The sequence below is a fragment of the Sminthopsis crassicaudata genome, chromosome 4 (assembly GCF_048593235.1).
Source record: "Sminthopsis crassicaudata isolate SCR6 chromosome 4, ASM4859323v1, whole genome shotgun sequence".
NCBI lineage: Eukaryota > Metazoa > Chordata > Mammalia > Dasyuromorphia > Dasyuridae > Sminthopsis > Sminthopsis crassicaudata.
Genome location: NC_133620.1, coordinates 274,386,857 through 274,404,973, shown reverse-complemented (window position 1 = coordinate 274,404,973; position 18,117 = coordinate 274,386,857). Strand labels below are relative to the sequence as shown.

The following is an 18,117-nucleotide window of genomic DNA, read 5'->3' as shown; positions in this document are numbered from 1 at the left end:
TTTAGGAAAGGACTTTGTCTTTTTTTAAATTCTCCTACTGGCATCACAGCAGGATTTGTTTAGGCCAGGATTTCATTTTGTGTGGGACAGATGGACCAAGGACATATTCATCCTTCCTGTGATAGTTAGACAATAGGAATTAATTTTTCAGATTTATTAGTATTTAGAACAGGAATTTGCAAACTTGGCTTTAAAATATCTTTGACAATGATTTCAATATAATCAGTTTTTATTGTAATTCCATATATTTTGTTCATTTAAAAATATTATTTTGATGTAGAATGAGATGAATCTCTGAGCATAATTAATGCTGAATTTTATTTTTCTTGACTATGAATATATGTTAAACGTTTTGCTTTTCTTTCTTTATTTTACCTCAATAGGATGGAAAGGTTAGAGGGAGAGAAAAAAAGATTTTTGTTAATTGAAAAAAATTAAATTAAAAAAACATAATTCTTTGGAATCCATAGACTGGATAAAAGATTCCATGACACAAAAATATTAAGAATTCTTACTCTAGAAGTTCCTCCCTAAAAGCATAGCAGTCATATTTTTGTTTGAAGGTTTATATAGGAGTGAAGTTCTGAGCCATTCACATGGGCTTCTTTAGACATGGCTCATTGTGAAGTATATTATTTGGTCTCTTTTTGTCTCCACTAAAAGTGCTAAGTGGTTTTGCCTATTCTCTTTGAGTATAATATAAAGTTTCTAGAATAATGGTTTCCTCTAATTCTCCCACTCCCAGGCTGCAGTTCCACCTCATACTCTCCTGAATTTTTATCTATTATGGGATGACATATACAATGTGGTCCCCAAATCCTCTGCCTTTTTTTTTTTTTTACTTTCCCCAAATGGAAAGCAATTATTTGGTAACAAGATTTATTCTTATACTCTTAGACCCATCAAACCAGGGTGACCTTTTCTAGATCTTTCCATTGCCCCTATTATTGCTATAACGTTATGAATGTGCCCAATCTTGTCTGATCTCAGAAGCTAAATGAAGTTGGACTGGATTAATACTTGCATGAGGGAATTTCAGATAACAGTGCTCTCCTTCTGGTCTCTTCTGACAAGCAGTTTTTGGTCTTCTGCTGTTTTCTCTTTTTCTTCCATTCTTCCATTATATTTTTTTTGGTCTCTTTATCATACCAGCTTTGGCATATGTCTCCTCCCTCATATATACAGATATTTATACATATACACATATATTATATATACATACATATGGTTTAAATTTGAGCCTCTTGGTTTCTCAGTGATTCAAATTTCATTTAACTTATATAAATTTCCCTATGAAATGAATAGTCCTCTTAAAATCATATTTTGTTCTACAAATGTTAATATATGTAATACATATTGATTTATCCCAGCTTCCACGTGTGCTGTCAAGTTGCATCTCCAAAATGAAGTTGGCTACATTTCCCCTTACATTTCTAAGAGATAGTCCTGAGGGATTGTTTGTGAGCTCCTACTTCTCTCAATTATCAGTTTGTATCAATAAGTATTTGCTGTAGTGCCATACAAAACATATTTCCCACTAGTGCATACAGATCAGTGTGCAAGTGGCAAAGGGGTAGCTCACAGTTGCTGATAGTACTTGTAATGATCTCTTCAAAATGATAACTTTTGGTATGGTGTAGTTTTTCAGCTAAGCTCTTGTAGGGCTTTCCCCATCTTGTCTGTGGCTCTTGATACAGATGATACCATTAATTGTCCAAGGAGACCACTAAAATCTCAATGGGAATATGAAGAAGTCCAAATCCTCTGGGACTTAAAATTTAGCAAGCAAAGTAGGAGGAAAGTGGCCAATGCTAAGATGTAGTTTCTCTAACTCCCATTTCCTCCTCTCGCAAATAGTTCCTTCTCAGAAGTCTGATTGGAATCTTCTTTCCTTGATCAATGATTGCTTGAACCTCCTAGGTTCTGAATTAGCTCCTGATTTTATACCACCTCCTTCCTATGCCCCCCTGCCAGGGTATGACCAAATTCCTTATTTAATTGGCACAGACTTCCTACCAAAGTCACCCCAGCTTATTCAGTGACTTTCAAAGACTTTTTGCACTTAAAGTTTTTGATCAATTGAGGCATGTTCTCATCTTGGTAAGGTATCAAAACATAGTATTTTGGCACTTGCTTTAAGTGGGGTAATGATTTCTAGGTCAGGAGTTCTTAACATGGATGGATTTAAAGGGCTTTAATGAATATGGATAAGCAGGTTGGATCTTTATTTTAATATAATTGGTTTCCTTTATAATCCTAATATTTTTTATTTTGTGATTTAAAAACATTATTCTGAGAAAAGGCCCATAAGTTTCACCAGACTGTCAAAGGGATCCATGACACATAAAGGTTAAGAACTTCTGGTCTAGGCTAACTCTTACCCCTTAAATATGATTTCTCATTTTATTTTTTTATCCTCTTAAATAATAAAGTTAAATACAAATGAGATAAGAGACTTTGATATCCTGCAGATTTTAAGTCCTCAACAATCCAACATCTCATTTTATGTATTTCAAATTATTTCTTAGTGCTCATAGTTTCCTGTTTTTTTCCTGAGGCAATTGAGGTTAAGTGACTTGCCCAGGATCACACAACTAGGAAATGTTAAGTGTCTGAGGTCAAATTTGAACTTAGGTCCTCTTGACTTCAGGTCTGGTGCTCTAACCACTGTACTACCTAGCTGCCCCAATTTCTCATTTTTAATAAAAATTCTTTTTCATTCCCTTTAAACCACCAAATTCTTTACATACAAATGAAGAATCATCCTACATCTTTCACTAAGTGAATTCAACCTTTGTATTATCAAATCTTGTCTGAAAGGTGTTTCTTCATATACATATTTTAGCAGCTTTTATTAAACTGCCTTTTTTTTTTTTTTTTGAGGCTGGGGTTAAGTGACTTGCCCAGGGTCACACAGCTAGGAAGTGTTAAGTGTCAGGTCCTCCGGAATTCAAGGCTGGTGCTCTATCCACTGCACCACCTAGCTGCCCCAAATTGAAGTTTTTTTTTTAAAGAAATTATTCCTTTCAGGTGCCAGAATATTAATGTATAGCAGCAGCAATGTCTTATATCCTTTAACAATTCATTTAAATATTTTTCTTTGCGCAAAAATACTTTTTCTTCCCTATTCAGCTACATTTCTCTATATAAAAATGACTTTTAAGGGACAGTACCTTATGGTAAAAGCTTGGAAATGCTTTGGTGGAGAAACTGGAATTTTTGGATTTTGCTCCTCTGTTGGATGGTTTTTCAAAGTGATGATGATACCTTCTTCTCTGGGGTACAGTGAGGAGGAAGAAATCAGTTTTTGATGGAAGCTCTTGACCAATAGAGCTGGGTAACTATGAGGAAAAGAACAGAGTGCTAATTGTCTTCCAATTTTTTTTTTGCAACCTATCCCAAGCCCATTGCTATGGGGCTCTTTCCTCAATGGTGGAAATCAGTCTCCTGCTGTTTTGTGAGGGATGGGGCAGAATTGGTTAAGAGGAGAGGAGAACCAGTTTTCTCAAGTCTCTTCAGTCTTTTTGGGTTCCTCAATCTTGATCCTCCTTTCCCCATTGATAAATATTGGTCAGAAATTTAGTTTCCTTCTGAAAAACCCACAGTCTAAGCTTAGACTTATATCCAAGGGAGAAAGAGGCTTCTTTATTCTCTTCCTCCCCTACCTTTCTCTAAAGGATACTTGTAGGATGGCAGACCATACAGAGAGACAGTCCCATCATAAGGAGAGGTAGTTAGGATACCAAAGAAAGAAGGAGTTCATGCCTTAACAACAACATGAGTTTTATTCAGGGAGCTTACTTACCAGGCTTGTCTTGAGTAGCGTCAGGACAGCGGCAGGTTTCTAGCTCTGCATTCAAGTCTAGCCAGATATCCATGGTCACATGCAAGTTTTCCCCCCCCTTGGAATGTAATTGTTCTGTTTATGGGGTGATCATGATACCTTAGGTCACATCTCTATGTTCTTGCTCCCAGGAAGCATGTTGAGACCAGAAAGTAGGATATTGGGCTAGAATGATTTTTAAATCTGTTCCCTTAAATATTGTTACCCTAGAGAATGTGATTTTCATGTTCAAAGCAACTTCTCATTGTTATTTTGTTAATTGGGGGAAATAGGATTCCAAGCTTTATATCTAAGGTTTAAACTATCTTTCCACTTAATACCAGTTTCATAATGAACACACCTAAGAAATAGCAAAGAAAACTATTTATCCAAATGGATAGCAAAACAGAAATCAGAAAGTATACATAAGGAATATAAACTAGACAATACAGAGTGAGGAAGCTATCCCACTGGGAGTGAGGTTACTCAGTTCAACCAAAAGAGAGAATTCTAGATGTCATCCAAGGGGAAATTCCCCAAAGTCCTTAATGTAGCAAACTAGGCAAACTAGGCAAAAGGACATGATGGAGACAGTCCATTCCTCTCATGTTTCTTATGACATCTCCCCAGAGTCCCAGCAACCTGAAGTGCAGTTGGCCTTATCCATCTTGTCTCTGAAGCTGCAAGCCAAAAGCCAGAAGCATTTGAAGCTCAGAGACTAAAGGAATTGAAGAGTTTCAAGAGGTATGAACTTCTCCTCTTTTTTGTTCTTTCCAGTTCCTCGTTGTGCCTCTAGCAGGTGAAGGGAGAGAGACTCCCATACCAAGAAGCTTTGGGACTCAGGTTACACTTTCTGTGTAGGAGAATGGGGAGCAGAAATCGGCAGAAGGGTTCTGAGAGTAACAGCACCTTGCTGGGGTAAGGAGACTGGCCGTGATTTAAGCAGAGCTGTGTGCTGTTGTTCACGGTCTCAATTCAATGCACACAGAGAAAATAGGCTTCTCCTTTTTGCTTTCCCATTGCACTTTATAAGAGAAACCAACCTTGTGGTCTATTAGAAAATGGCTAAGCCCTGAGTCTTTGGAAATTACTTTGATCTTTTTGCTATTAAAAAATGATGGCTGTGGGGCTAGGTGGTGCACTGCCCCTGGACCTTGGAAGACCTTCATTCAAATTCAGCCCTAGACGCTTGACATTTACTAACTGTGTGATCCCGGGCATCTCCAAATACCTCACAAAAAGTTGGAAACTATTAAAATGTGTGTTCTGTCCTGGGTCCTCATCTTTTTTCCCTTTTATGCTATTTATTCGATCATCTCATCAGCTCCCATAGGTGCAATAATCACTAACTGTCCTTTGGACATCTTGAACTAACGTCTCATTGACATTTCAATCTCAACATGTCCAGAATAGAAGTTATGATCCCTCTCAAAGACTTCCTTCTTCTGAACCTCCCTATTCCTACCATTCTTCCAGTTCCTCAGTCTTACAACCTTTATATCAGGTGAAGAGAAAAGCAATAAATGTATACCATAGGACAGGTGGCTTCCAATGGCAGTTATAAAACTGTTTGTAAACCCTCCTCCCCTTTCCTGTCCTTGAAGGAGGATAGCCTTTCTGCTCAGTAACATTTCCTGCCCAGTTGCTTGGCAGTGGTTCCTCAGAAAACCCCTATTTTTCCCCTTTTTCTTCCTTCTTCCTCTACTGGAAGAAAGAAAGGAAGAGAGGCAGAGATAAATATAATACATACATACATATACACACACGTGTATCTATGCATAGAGAGACAGAGGCAGATACAGACACTGAGTGAGAGAAGAAAAGGGAAAGAAAGGGAGGGAGGGAAGGAGGGAAAGAGAGAGAGAGAGAGAGAGAGAGAGAGAGAGAGAGAGAGAGAGAGAGAGAGAGAGAGAGAGAGAGAGACAGAGACAGAGAGAGAGACAGACAGAGAGACAGAGAGACAGAGAGAGAGACAGACAGAGAGACAGACAGAGAGAGACAGAGGCAGACAGACAGAGAGACAGAGAGACAGAGAGAGAGACAGAGAGAGAGACAGAGAGAGACAGAGGCAGACAGACAGAGAGACAGAGACAGAGAGAGAGACAGACAGAGAGAGACAGAGGCAGACAGACAGAGAGACAGAGACAGAGAGAGAGACAGAGAGACAGAGAGAGAGACAGAGAGAGACAGAGAGAGAGAGACAGAGAGAGAGACAGAGACAGAGAGAGAGAGAGAGAGAGAGAGAGAGAGAGAGAGAGACAGAGAGAGAGAGAGAGACAGACAGAGAGAGACAGAGGCAGACAGACAGAGAGACAGAGACAGAGAGAGAGACAGAGAGACAGAGAGAGAGACAGAGAGAGACAGAGAGAGAGAGACAGAGAGAGAGACAGAGACAGAGAGAGAGAGAGAGAGGGAGAGAGAGAGACAGAGAGACAGAGAGACACAGAGAGAGAGACAGAGAGACAGAGAGAGAGACAGAGAGAGAGAGAGAGAGAGAGAGAGAGAGAGAGAGAGAGAGAGAGAGAGAGAGAGAGAGAGAGATGGATGAACAGAGGCATAAAAGGACAACAATAGAAGGGATCAGGGAGAGACAGAGGGAGAAGGAATTTTGATTTATTTGAACAATGAGCATATATATTTGCTAGGGTTTCTCTAGGTATCACAGTGGAACGAAGCAGTGTAGGTAGTAACTGGCTGGGTAAATCAGGGAACAAGTTACCCCAGGGACTGAAAAGAAACCATTCCCCAAAGAGGAGCGGACTGCAGGAGGGCCAGAAGAAAGAGTCTCCCCCGAGGGAGGAGGAGCTGGTCCCACACCGAGGCGGGAGGGGAATAAAAGTGACTGACAGTTCTTCCTCCTCACTAGCCCAGGAGCAAGAAGCACAGTCACACAGAGCATCTTCTCCATGTCCTCCCAAGTCTGTACTTTCGCTGAGACTAGAGACTGTTATTTCTCATCTCTGCCTTTGTCTAGCCCAGAGTAGACAGCTGAGGTGTGTTGGCTGAATACTGATGCTGACTGAATGCTGATGCAAGGGAGCCCCCACCCCCACCCCCACCCTCACGGCGTGGTCATGGTGGCCACCTTGTGGCTTTGCTACTAACTTGCAGCTGCTTTGCTGAGAACAATGGGGGGTGGGCGGAGGTGAGCAGCAGGTTCACAGGATTCAGATCTGGGGGCAGCCTTGTCTGCTTTGAACATAGGAGTACATTTGTCACGGGGATCCCACATTCACTTTAAATTATGTTGGTAAAGGCTACAAGTTGGAGGAGGAGAGGGGAAAGCTGATTTAGAGATATGGAAAAGGTAACAGGGAGAAATTTTATAACTTCTGGTAACCCAAGATGGAGGAATCACAGAATTACAGAATTGAAAAGAGGGAAGGACCTTGGTAAGTATGTGGGTGGTACAGTGGAAAGACTGCTACGATAGATCAGAAAACCCTTTGTTTAAATCTGGTCTCTGACACTGGGCAAGTCATTTTTACCTCTGCCTGCTTCAATTTTTTTCATCTGAAAAATGGGGTTAATAGCACTTACCTTCGGGAGTTGTTGTGAGAATGAGATGTCAAATTACTTTTTTCTTTATCTGTCTGTGTGTGTGTGTGTGTGTGTGTGTGTGTGTGTGTGTGTGTGTGTGTGTGTGTGTAAGACACAGCTGGGGTTAAAGACTTGCCAGAGATCACACAGCTAGGAAGTGTCTGAGTGTCTGAGGCTACAATTGAACTCAGGTCCTCCTGGATCCTGGACTGGTGCTCTATCACTTACATCTAGCTGCCTCATAACATTTTTTTCACATGTTCTACTTTAGCTCTTAGCATGCAGGAAGCGAATTTCAGGATAAAGTATCCGATATCTCTCAGGTCATGTAGGATTTAAAGACCAAAAACTTGAAGAGTGATAAAGTGATAAAGGTAGGTGGCTCCGTGGATAGAGGCCTGGGCCTGAAGTCAGGGAGAGAGAAGTTCAAATTCAGCCTCATAGTCTTATTAGCTATGTGATCCTGGGCAAATTATTTGATCTCTTCTATCTGGTCGCAAAGGGCAGAATCAGGAGTTTTGGGTAGAAGTTGCAAAGGGACATGTAGACTTGTTGTCAATTCCTAATGATTACTATTATCTCAAAGTGGAAAGGGCTGCCTCTGGATGGAGCAGGCTGGGGGTCTTCAAATAGAGCTCGGATGAACATTTTGGGGGTTGTAGAAAGGATTCAGGACCAAGGATTTGTGACTTCCTCACTAGTAAGAAACTACTTTTCTAGGTTTTTTATTCTGTGGGAAAAGTTCATACGTTATCCCAAAGGTCATGCAAGTTTGCCAGTGGAGAGCACCAAAGAACTAAAGTTGCATAAAGCTAACTCCTGGCTTTGGCTTGTGATTAGTCACTTCCCTGGCCTTTTCCTAGGTGGCTGTGGAGCAGGGAGGAGAGAAACATGAAGAAATATGAAAAAACCAAGCCCAGAAAGATCCTTTTCTGTCTGTTATTATGACAAGGAGTGGTTCAATCACCTGACTAACTTTTCCTTTGGCTTTCTACTCCCAGCATTCACAACCGATACCCATCAATTATTCCTTAGGTATCACTTAAGCACATAATTTGGGCCATCTTTCTGTCAGTGTCCAGTAGCGACTCAGGAAAGGGAAGATCCCTCTCCTCTTCTTATTGCTCAACTTCCATCTGAGGGAGCAAAGTATTGTTCAGACAATCATAGAATTTAGAATTAACAGAAACCAAACTAGGAAATTTGAGTCATCGGTCCTAAACCCTAGTCCTCTAATGATCTTTCTATTGATTTGTCTTGCCTCTTCAAGAATTAAATATACCATTGTGAGGATCATGGAAGCTTGTCATTGGATAGAAAAACAAGAAACAGAGAATTCCATTTCTTTGGTAATTGGTGTTCTCTCCTTGATCCTCAGGAGTGGTTAAAAATAGCTGGAAGTGACTGTGAACTAAACTAGCAGTGGACCTGGAAGTGTGACTTTTCTTATTTAATCCTTTTCATCCTGTTTTCACCACTGACTTGCCAAGAGACTCTGGATGAGTTATTATTCTCTGTCAGTGTCAGTGACCTGAGGCATAAAATAGGTTACTGTTTTATCCTTGCCAATCTACCTTAACAAGGGATATTAAGGGACTGTAAGCAGGAGGAATTTGATAGTATTCTGCAAATAGAAGAACTAAAATCAAAATCTGGGTATTACTTTGTGGCTTTGGAAAACCTAAAAGGGTAATATAAATATCCTGAATGTGTGTGTGTGTGTGTGTGTGTGTGTGTGTGTGTGTGTGTGTGTGTGTGTGTTCTAGCATTAGGAAAATCTGTGATGAATTTGCTTGCTCAAAACAGTAATTCCGATGTTATTTTATCTTTATGATTATGCACAATTCTTCATGATCCCATTTGGGATATTTCCTTAGCCGAATGATCCTAAGCAAGACATTTAATCCTGTTTGCCTCAGTTTACTCATCTCTAAAATGAGCTGGAGAAGAAAATGGCAAACCATTCAAGTATCTTTGCCAAGAAAACCTCAGATGGAGTCATGAATAGTCAGGAATGACTGAAACAAACACAGCCTTTCTCCACAGCTTTGGAACCAAGGCTGTTCTCTTGGCCAAAATTAGGTTGAGGATGGAGCATTTGCTGATGCTGAGAAGAATAGCTTTCAGGCCTCTAACAGCCAGCATGACTAGGCTCAGTCCTTTGGGAATTTTAATGTTGTATCTTTTATTTTCAATTCCATTCAGTAAATGTACTCTAATATAACATGTGAGTGTAATCACAGAATCACAGGCTTGGAACTGGCAGGGACCCCAGAGACCAGCTAGTCGCATCTATAATTGAATAAGAATCTGCTCCATATTATGTCCTTCAAAGGTCAACCAGCCTCTGCTTGTCTTTAATGGGAAGGAAACAGGGGCATGATATTAAATGTTTAACAATCAACTTTCTGAAGAAAAAAATGGAGGGTACCCCTTTACATTTAATCCATATTATTAACATTTTAGGCAAATAGGTGGCACAGTGGATAAAGTACCTGAAGTCAGGAAGACTCATCTACCTGAGTTCAAATATAGTCTTAGACATTTATTAGCTGTGCAACGTTGGGCAAGTCACTTAACTCTGTTTACCTCAGTTTCCTTATCTGTACAATGAGCTGGAGAAGGAAAGGGCAAGCTGCTCTAGTACCTTTGCCAAGAAAACCCTAAATGAGGTCAGAAGTCAGGCATGATTGAAAAACTGAACACACTGAATTAACATTTTCCCCCATCACTTTCTTGCATCTAGACATTCAACAAAACAATAAATCAATCTCTAATTTGCAGCGGGTTGCCAATTTCTGAGGTGGAAATGATCACACTAAAAATTAAACAATCTATTTTCTCTGAGCTAGCTCTGGCACAACCCTGGAAGGAACCCACTATTCCCTAAGATAGCCTGTTCCCCTTTGGCATAGTGCAAATTTATTAGATTTTACATCATGACTAAATTTGCCTGTCAAAATAGTTAATATTTTAAACATTACTTAGTTTATGAGAATACCCAGAAATCAAAGTGTGAAGGACAGATATAATTCCTACCTCTGTGGAATTCCTGTTCTGAAGAGGAAATATAGGTCCTACCTTATTAGACCAGTGATGAGATCTAGAGTTCAGAGGGGCATAGAGCTTGAGAGTTGGAGGGGATCTCAGAAATCATCTAGCTTATTTTACAGATGGGAAAACCAGTGTTTAGAGTGTTTAAGATAGTATGGTGTAAGTCTAGAAAAATGGGCTGGCATGAGGTTATAGAGAGCTTTGAATGCCAAGTTGAAAAGCTTGAACTATTCTATAAATAATAGGGAGCTATTAAAGGTATTTGAGACCCTGGATAAGGGAAGCTGGGAATTCTCTTTGAGGAGCCCACTCTGTAATCATAGGGTCATAGAACTGGAAGGAATCTTAAAATCATCTCTTCACAAGATCATTGGTGTCCTCTTCCACATATGACTGTCATGGGAATATATACATCATATACTGTAGCTAGTAAATTCTAACTAGAATTTAAATCCAGATCCTACTGCATCAGGGCTACCAACCTTCTAATTTAATAGATAAGGAAGCTCATACACAGATTCAAGTCTGTACTCAATGAAAATTCATACTTTTATTTCCTTCCCCTCCCCTCTCTTCCCAGTCTCCAGGGCTTAGGGTAGTTGGAAATGGGTTTTGTTTTAGTCTTAGATCCATTATAAACCTCTTCTTGGTCTTTGCTTCCTTTCCTTGCTCTCTCTGCATCCATCTCATTCTCTCCTTTCTCTAGCCTCTAGACTCTAGGGAGTACTGAGCTCAGCTCTTCCCATCAGTAAATCTTTGGCTAGAAGAGTGGAAAATTAGATGAAACAACTGAGGCTCAGTGGTGCCATCAAAGGGCTAAAAGAAGAATTGACCAAATCAAGTGAAATCAACAGACATTTATTAAAGGTTACTGTGTGCCAGAAACCATGCTAAGCGCTGAGAATACAAAAAAAGATTTAAATACCTCTCAAAAACCCAAAACAAAAAAGTCCTTTCTTTCAAGGAGCTCACAACGTGATGAAGTAAACAACATATAAACAACTATGTACAAAGAAGACATATGTGACAAATTGGAGATAATCAGAGAAGGAAGACACCAGGATCAAAGAGAACTGCGAAAAAATAGATTCCTTTGTTATTTCAGTGTGTAGGGCATGGAGAACTATTATTATTTTTAATAGTATTTTTTTTTCCAAATACATGTAAAGATAATTTTCAACATTTTTATAATAGCTTTTTATTTTTCTAAATACATGGAAAGATAGTTTTCAACATTCATTCTTGCAAAACCTGGGTTCCAGATTTTTCTCTGTCCCTTTTCACCTTCCCCCTCCTTTAGATAGCAAGCAATTCAAAATAGATTAAACATGTGCAGTTCTTCTAAACGTATTTCCATATTTATCATGCCGCACAAGCAAAATCAGATCAAAAAGGAAAAAAATGAGAAAGAAAAAAAACAAGTAAGCAAATAACAACAGAAAAGGTAACAGTACTCTGTTGTGATCCACATTCTATCCCCATGGTCCTCTCTCTAGATGCAGATGGCTCTCTCATCAACATTAATTTTTGTACGACTTCATGTTTTTTTCTCCTTTTACCAACTTTGAGACAGCAAGCAATCTGATATAGGTTAAACATATGTACTCCTTTTAAACATATTTCCATATTTGTCATGCTGTGCAAGAAAAACAGAACAAAAGGGAAAAAATAGTGAGAAAGAAAAAACAAACAAAAAAGGTAAAATACTATGGTTTGATCTATATTCAGTCTCCATAGTTCTCTCTCAGGATGCAGATGGCACTCTCCATCAGAAGTCTATTGGAATTGGCCTGAATCACTGAATTGCTGGGAAGAGCCAAGTCCATCACAGTTGATCATTACACAATCTTACTGTTACTATGTACCATGTTCTTTTGGTTCTGCTTAGTTCACTTAGCATCCAGTTCATATAAATCTTTCCAGGCTTTTCTGAAATCAGCCTGCTCATTATTTCTTATGGAGCAATAATATTCCATTACATTCACATATCATAACTTATTCAGCCATTCTCCAACTGATGGGAATCCATTCAATTTTCAATTCCTTGCTGCTACAAATATTTTTTGCACATGTGGGAACTTTTCCCTTTTATTTATTATTTTCGTGCGTTTTCTTCTTCTCCCATTAATAACAAGAAGGCCTAACATTTAGAGAGGAAGGTTTTATTTTATTGGGCCATTTTCATGAGATCATTCACCATAGAGCCTTCACTGGCACAGATGTTTCCATAGGTGTCCTCTTCCACATATGATTGTCATGGGAAAAAAGACTCCATGACATAAAAACTCAGTCCTAGAATAACAAATCCTTTGGATCAAGAAAAGTTGGGAAGAAGACAAGAATCATAATGGTATCAGGGCTGTACCATTTTGGTCAGGTTATGAAATAAATTATAATTTTTATATTTTCAATCTGAGGTGAAGTATAACTGGAATTGATTTCTAAAGCACTTCAAGGAGGCTAGGAACTATGGGAAGCTGAGATCTGTACCTGCATAGATAGAAAGGGGGTGTGGGCTGGAAGTCATAGATTGGGGGTCCTATTGTACTTGTGTGAGAATCACTGAGGTGGAGGTGGGGTGAAGGGGAGCTAGTAACTGAAGCAGCTTGAGCATGCAGCACCATCTAGTGGCTTATTTAGAGACTGCACCCTGAGCAGATAGTCTTATCTTTCTACTTGCAGCCTACGTGTAAGACAAGTCCAATGTAATGAGAATTTCTGCACCTCATTATTTATATGTTCATCTCATTTGTAGACACAAACATTTTGTGTCTATCAAAGAAGTGGAAGAAGTTAAAAGTTTATCTCTAAAAAAAAAGAGATGGAATACTATTTTTCACAACAAAAGCAATAGGAGGGTTGTAATGTTGCAGAAAAGAGAAAAAAAAAAAGATGGTCCTTGGAGTCACAAGACATAAGTTCAAATCCTGCTTCTGACACTTATTATAAGCAAGTCATTTTACCATAGACCTCGGTTTCCTCGTCTGTAAAAAATCAAGGGCACTGAGATTCTTCCCAATTCTAGATCTATAACCTAGACCTATGAACTATTAAAATGTAACTTTATACTAACTATACTTTCTCAATACCTTTTGAGAAAGCTAATTGATGTTAACAGGTTGATTGATTAGGGAGAACATCATATTGTGGTTCCTGAAAGGGCCCTTTGAGACCTCCCCTACTTATGTAAACAGGGAGAGGGAAGAGGCTGAGGGGGGTTACTATGCAAACATAAATATTCATCCTCCATTGGTTAAAACATATGAACAAGCAATTGCTAAAAGCAATGGTGCTAATCACTTGAGAAGCTGTCCAAACTTTCTAGTAATCAGAGAAATAAATTTAAAATAATTTGAGGGGCTATACTTGAGGGGGAAAGGGGCTCTTTGCTCTGGGACAGAGGCTAGTGAGTAAGGTTACTCTACCTGTCTTTTTTTCCCCCACTGGGAAAGAGTGAATAGTACAGGATGAATCAGAATGGATGGTTTGTGATAGTTTTATCTTTCACTCTCAAATTCATCTGAACTTCCTTATTTCTGTTTTGGGTATCACCTTTCCTCTGGTCACATAGGTTTGCAATTTTGATGTTATCCTTGTTTCATCCATATATCCACCTGATTACCAAAATTTGTTTCTATCTTTTGCAATTGTCTTCTCCTTTCCCCTTTCATGACTATCATCCCAGTTCAGATCCTCATTATCTTTCCTAAATTATTATATTTTCCTAAGTGGTTTCCTTGCTTCAAAGTTGAGAAATTTCGCAATCCATCTTCAACAAAACTACCATATTGATTTGGGTCTGACCATGTCACTCTCCTACTCAATAAACTCCCTATGGAATCTTACCATAAAATATCATGTAATCTTTAACTAATCCCTATTTAATTTCTGGTTTTTGCATAAGTTTTATAATGTTCATAATTATTAGCATTTTGCCTATAATTTATAAAAAAAAGTAAATCTAAACTGGTGGCATATACTCTTTTTTTCTGACAGAAATGTATGATAGGAGCAGTATTCTAACCTTTGCCTTCATACAAATTAGTTTGGTTTTTCCTTAAAAGAAATTGAAACCGTCTTTTAAATTTGATTGATTCAGGAGATCAAAGGCTCAGGTTGTTGACATAATTTTCTTGCTGATTAGTCACAAGGAGCTCCAGCTATGATGTTTGGCAAACAGTGATGGCCTACTGGCAAAGGAAGTTTGCTTAGCTGGATCAACCAGGAACTGATAAAAATCCTTTTATTAATTGTTAAGTGGCCAATAAGCGTCTCATTTTGTTCCAAAATTGAGTTGCCTAGAGGTAACTAGGTAGTGCAATGCATAAAGAATACTGAACTTAGAATCAGAAAGACTTGAGTTCAAATCCTACCTAGACATTTATTATTTGTGTGATTCTGGGGAAGTCAGAATAATTTTTAAAAAGAATAATAAAAAAGTGATGATGATTATTATTAGCTACCTGGGCTTGGCCTGAGTTGGGTCTATCACAGAACAGGATATTTGATCAAAAAAGTTTCTAGGAGATTATTCTATAAATCAGATGTTTTAAAGAAAAAGAAAAGTATAACTATATAGTAATATTAAAAAATTTTATTTTCTCCAGTTACATGTTATACATGGAAATATGACACATATTTCCATGTAGTAATATTTAAAACATTATTTCCCCAGTTACATGTAAAAAACATTTTTGTTATGCATGTATACTCATATTTCCATATGAATCATGTTGAGAGATAAAAATCAGAACAAATGAGAAAAATATGATAACATTTTAAAAACTGTTTATAATAGGAAAAAATGGAAACAACCTTGTGATTACGGAACTGGTTGATCTGTGATTTGTCAATGAATAAAGGATTGCTATGTAGAACTGAATAATGAATATCAGACTCTTATAAATGAAAATGAAGATAGACCAGTGATGAAACAAGATCCAAGGGAAAATTGGTACACAGTGTTTTTCTCCACTGGCATCCCCTCCATGTAGGGAAAAATAAAATAAAAAAAATCAAAATCCACCATACATAAGGTGGATCTCCTCACTTTGTATATCCTTGAACAAATTTCTGGGAGGACCTAGAGAAGAGTCAAAAGGAAAAAACAAATATGGCTGGATTGAGATTTATGTCCTTGGAAGAAAGATCCACATTAGTGAAATCATGGATTTATTTGAGTATTTGAGAATATTAATGAAATGGAGTATGATTACATCATAAAAATGATGGAAAAGAAAAAGGAAAGACTTAAAGCAAGGAAAAAGTGAAGAAAGCTACAGAATTCAGAAGAACAGCATCTATACCAATTAGGAACAAATTAAAAAAGAGGGGAAAAAACTGGACAAAAGGGAAAGAACAGACCAAATACATTGTTATTATTATCTTTAACTTTAAAAATAATGTAAATAATTCCAATTTAATTTTAGGATTTTAGTACTTGTTTCGCTAATTTGTTGAGATAGTTATTAAATTTATGATGAAAGTCATTTTGAAAAGGTTAGCCATTAGAAGGATGTTTATGTCAATGGCATGCAGGATTGCTTGTAGAATCTAGGTACTGGAGACAAGGAAATTAGTGAGAAGGTTCTTCCAGTACTGTTTTAAAAACAAATGAAATAATATTTATGAAACAATTATCAAGGTGCTTCTCACATAAGTAATGCTTGTTCTCTTCTCTCCTCTATTTCAAGAATCTGAATTTCTCCAATTTGGTATTCATGGTCCTTATCACTTAATTCCCATTGTATCTATTCAACTTCATCTCTTCCTATTTTCTTATAATTCAGTGCTAGTCCTTACTGAGTATGTTATATATGTATAAATTAAATGCTTTAACTTGTTGGTGTGATTTGTTTCCTTTTTTCCTCACAGAGAGTTGGACATGACTGAGTAACAGTAATCAGAGTTGCTCAAAAGTGACCCTGAAGTACTGAGCAGACCTGTCACTGGAGGTCTTTAAGTCCCCGTTCTTGTGGAAAGGGAGGGACAGAATTAAAGGAACTCTGAGGTCCTTTTCAACTCTGAGATTGATTCTATGCTTTTAGTCTAACTCCAATAAAGTTACAAAGAGACAGATTTCCCCTTGATGGGAAGGGAGCATGCTAACCAATGGGACTATTCAAAGGTGGATCACAGATTTAGAACTGAAAGGACGCTTAGAAATCATCATTTCATAGATAAAGAAGCAGGCTTTAGGGCAGTGTATCTTTGCTCAAGGTCTCACACAGGTAACGTATTGAAAGGAGGCCTTCTGACTACAATTCAGGGGCTTTTCCACGGAAACCTTCTGTCTCTAAAGGTAGTGAGCTCCCCATCAGTGGAATTCTTCAAGCAGAGCCCGGATAACCATTTGTGTAAATGAGATTCTGGTTCAGGCTCGGGCTGGACCTCCGAGACTCCTTTCACTTTTAAGAAGTGTTTAGCTGCAGAGTTGTTAGAGGCGGGAAGGAATAGCATAGAAGGGTTCTTTTTTTTTTTTTTTTTTTTTTTTAGCATAGAAGGTTTCAGTTGGGTTTGTATAGTTAACAACGATATCTAGGCATTTTTCCTCACGCCTGTTCTTTCAATGACTCATAATAGAGTGAAGCTGATCCTGAAGTTCTTAATGGGGGACTATCAGGTTCTCTTAAGTCAGAGTGGGATGCCATGGGCAGGGGGAGTCGTCTGTAAGCGGGCTTGAAGGCTAATTATTCTCCATCGGCACTTCAGACAGAGAAGAGCCTGAAAGTTATATTGCCCTTTGTTATAAATAATATTCAATGGATGTCCATCAATTGGAGAATGGTTGGGTAAATTGTGGTATATGAAGGTTATGGAATATTATTGCTCTGTAAGAAATGACCAGCAGGAGGAATACAGAGAGGCCTGGAGAGACTTAAATCAACTGATGCTGAGTGAAATGAGCAGAACCAGGAGATCACTGTACACTTCAATGCTGTATGAGGATGTATTCTGATGGAGGTGGTTATTTTCAACATAAAGAAGATCCAACTCACTTCCAGCTGATCAATGATGGACAGAGACAGCTGCACCCAGAGAAGTAACACTGGGAAGTGAATGTAAATTATTAGCACTACTGTCTATCTACCCAGGTTACTTATACCTTCGGAAGCTAATACTTAATGTGCAACAAGAAAATGGTATTTACACACATATATTGTATCTAGGTTATATTGTAACACATGTAAAATGTATGGGATTACCTGCCATCGGGGGGAGGGAGTGGAGGGAGGGGGGGATAATTTGGAAAAATGAATACAAGGGATAATATTATAAAAAAATTACTCATGCATATATACTGTGGGAAAAATTCTAAATAAAATATAAATAAATAAGATTCAAGTGTTTTGCACTTCTCTGTGTTCGCTGTATTCTCTCAGGAGAAGGCACCGACTGTCTGCCTCTGTCTCTGGGTGAACCCCAAGTTGTATCTAACAGGATCTGGCATACAGTGTGCGCCTAATAGATTTTTAAAAATTGACCTGAGGGGGAGGCTCCAGAGTAGGCAGGGACTACTTCCTTTTCATTCAAGCACCCCGGCATGCGGCACATAGCATTCTGTACACAGTAGGTGCTCATTAAATGCTTGCTGAGTTTAACTGAACAATAATACATGGAAATGTGAAAAATCCCAATAGATTTTCAGGGTTACGAGCTGCCGAGGCGTAGCGTGAATCGGCTCGCGGTAAAGCGGCGTG

General features: G+C 38.4%; 1 protein-coding gene across 1 annotated transcript in view; it reads right to left on the bottom strand.

Moving 5' to 3' along the window:
* Positions 1-18,117, bottom strand: part of AARS2 (alanyl-tRNA synthetase 2, mitochondrial) — an 80,816-nt gene that overhangs the window by 35,100 nt on the left and 27,599 nt on the right. The gene's annotated exons all lie outside the window — the stretch shown is intronic.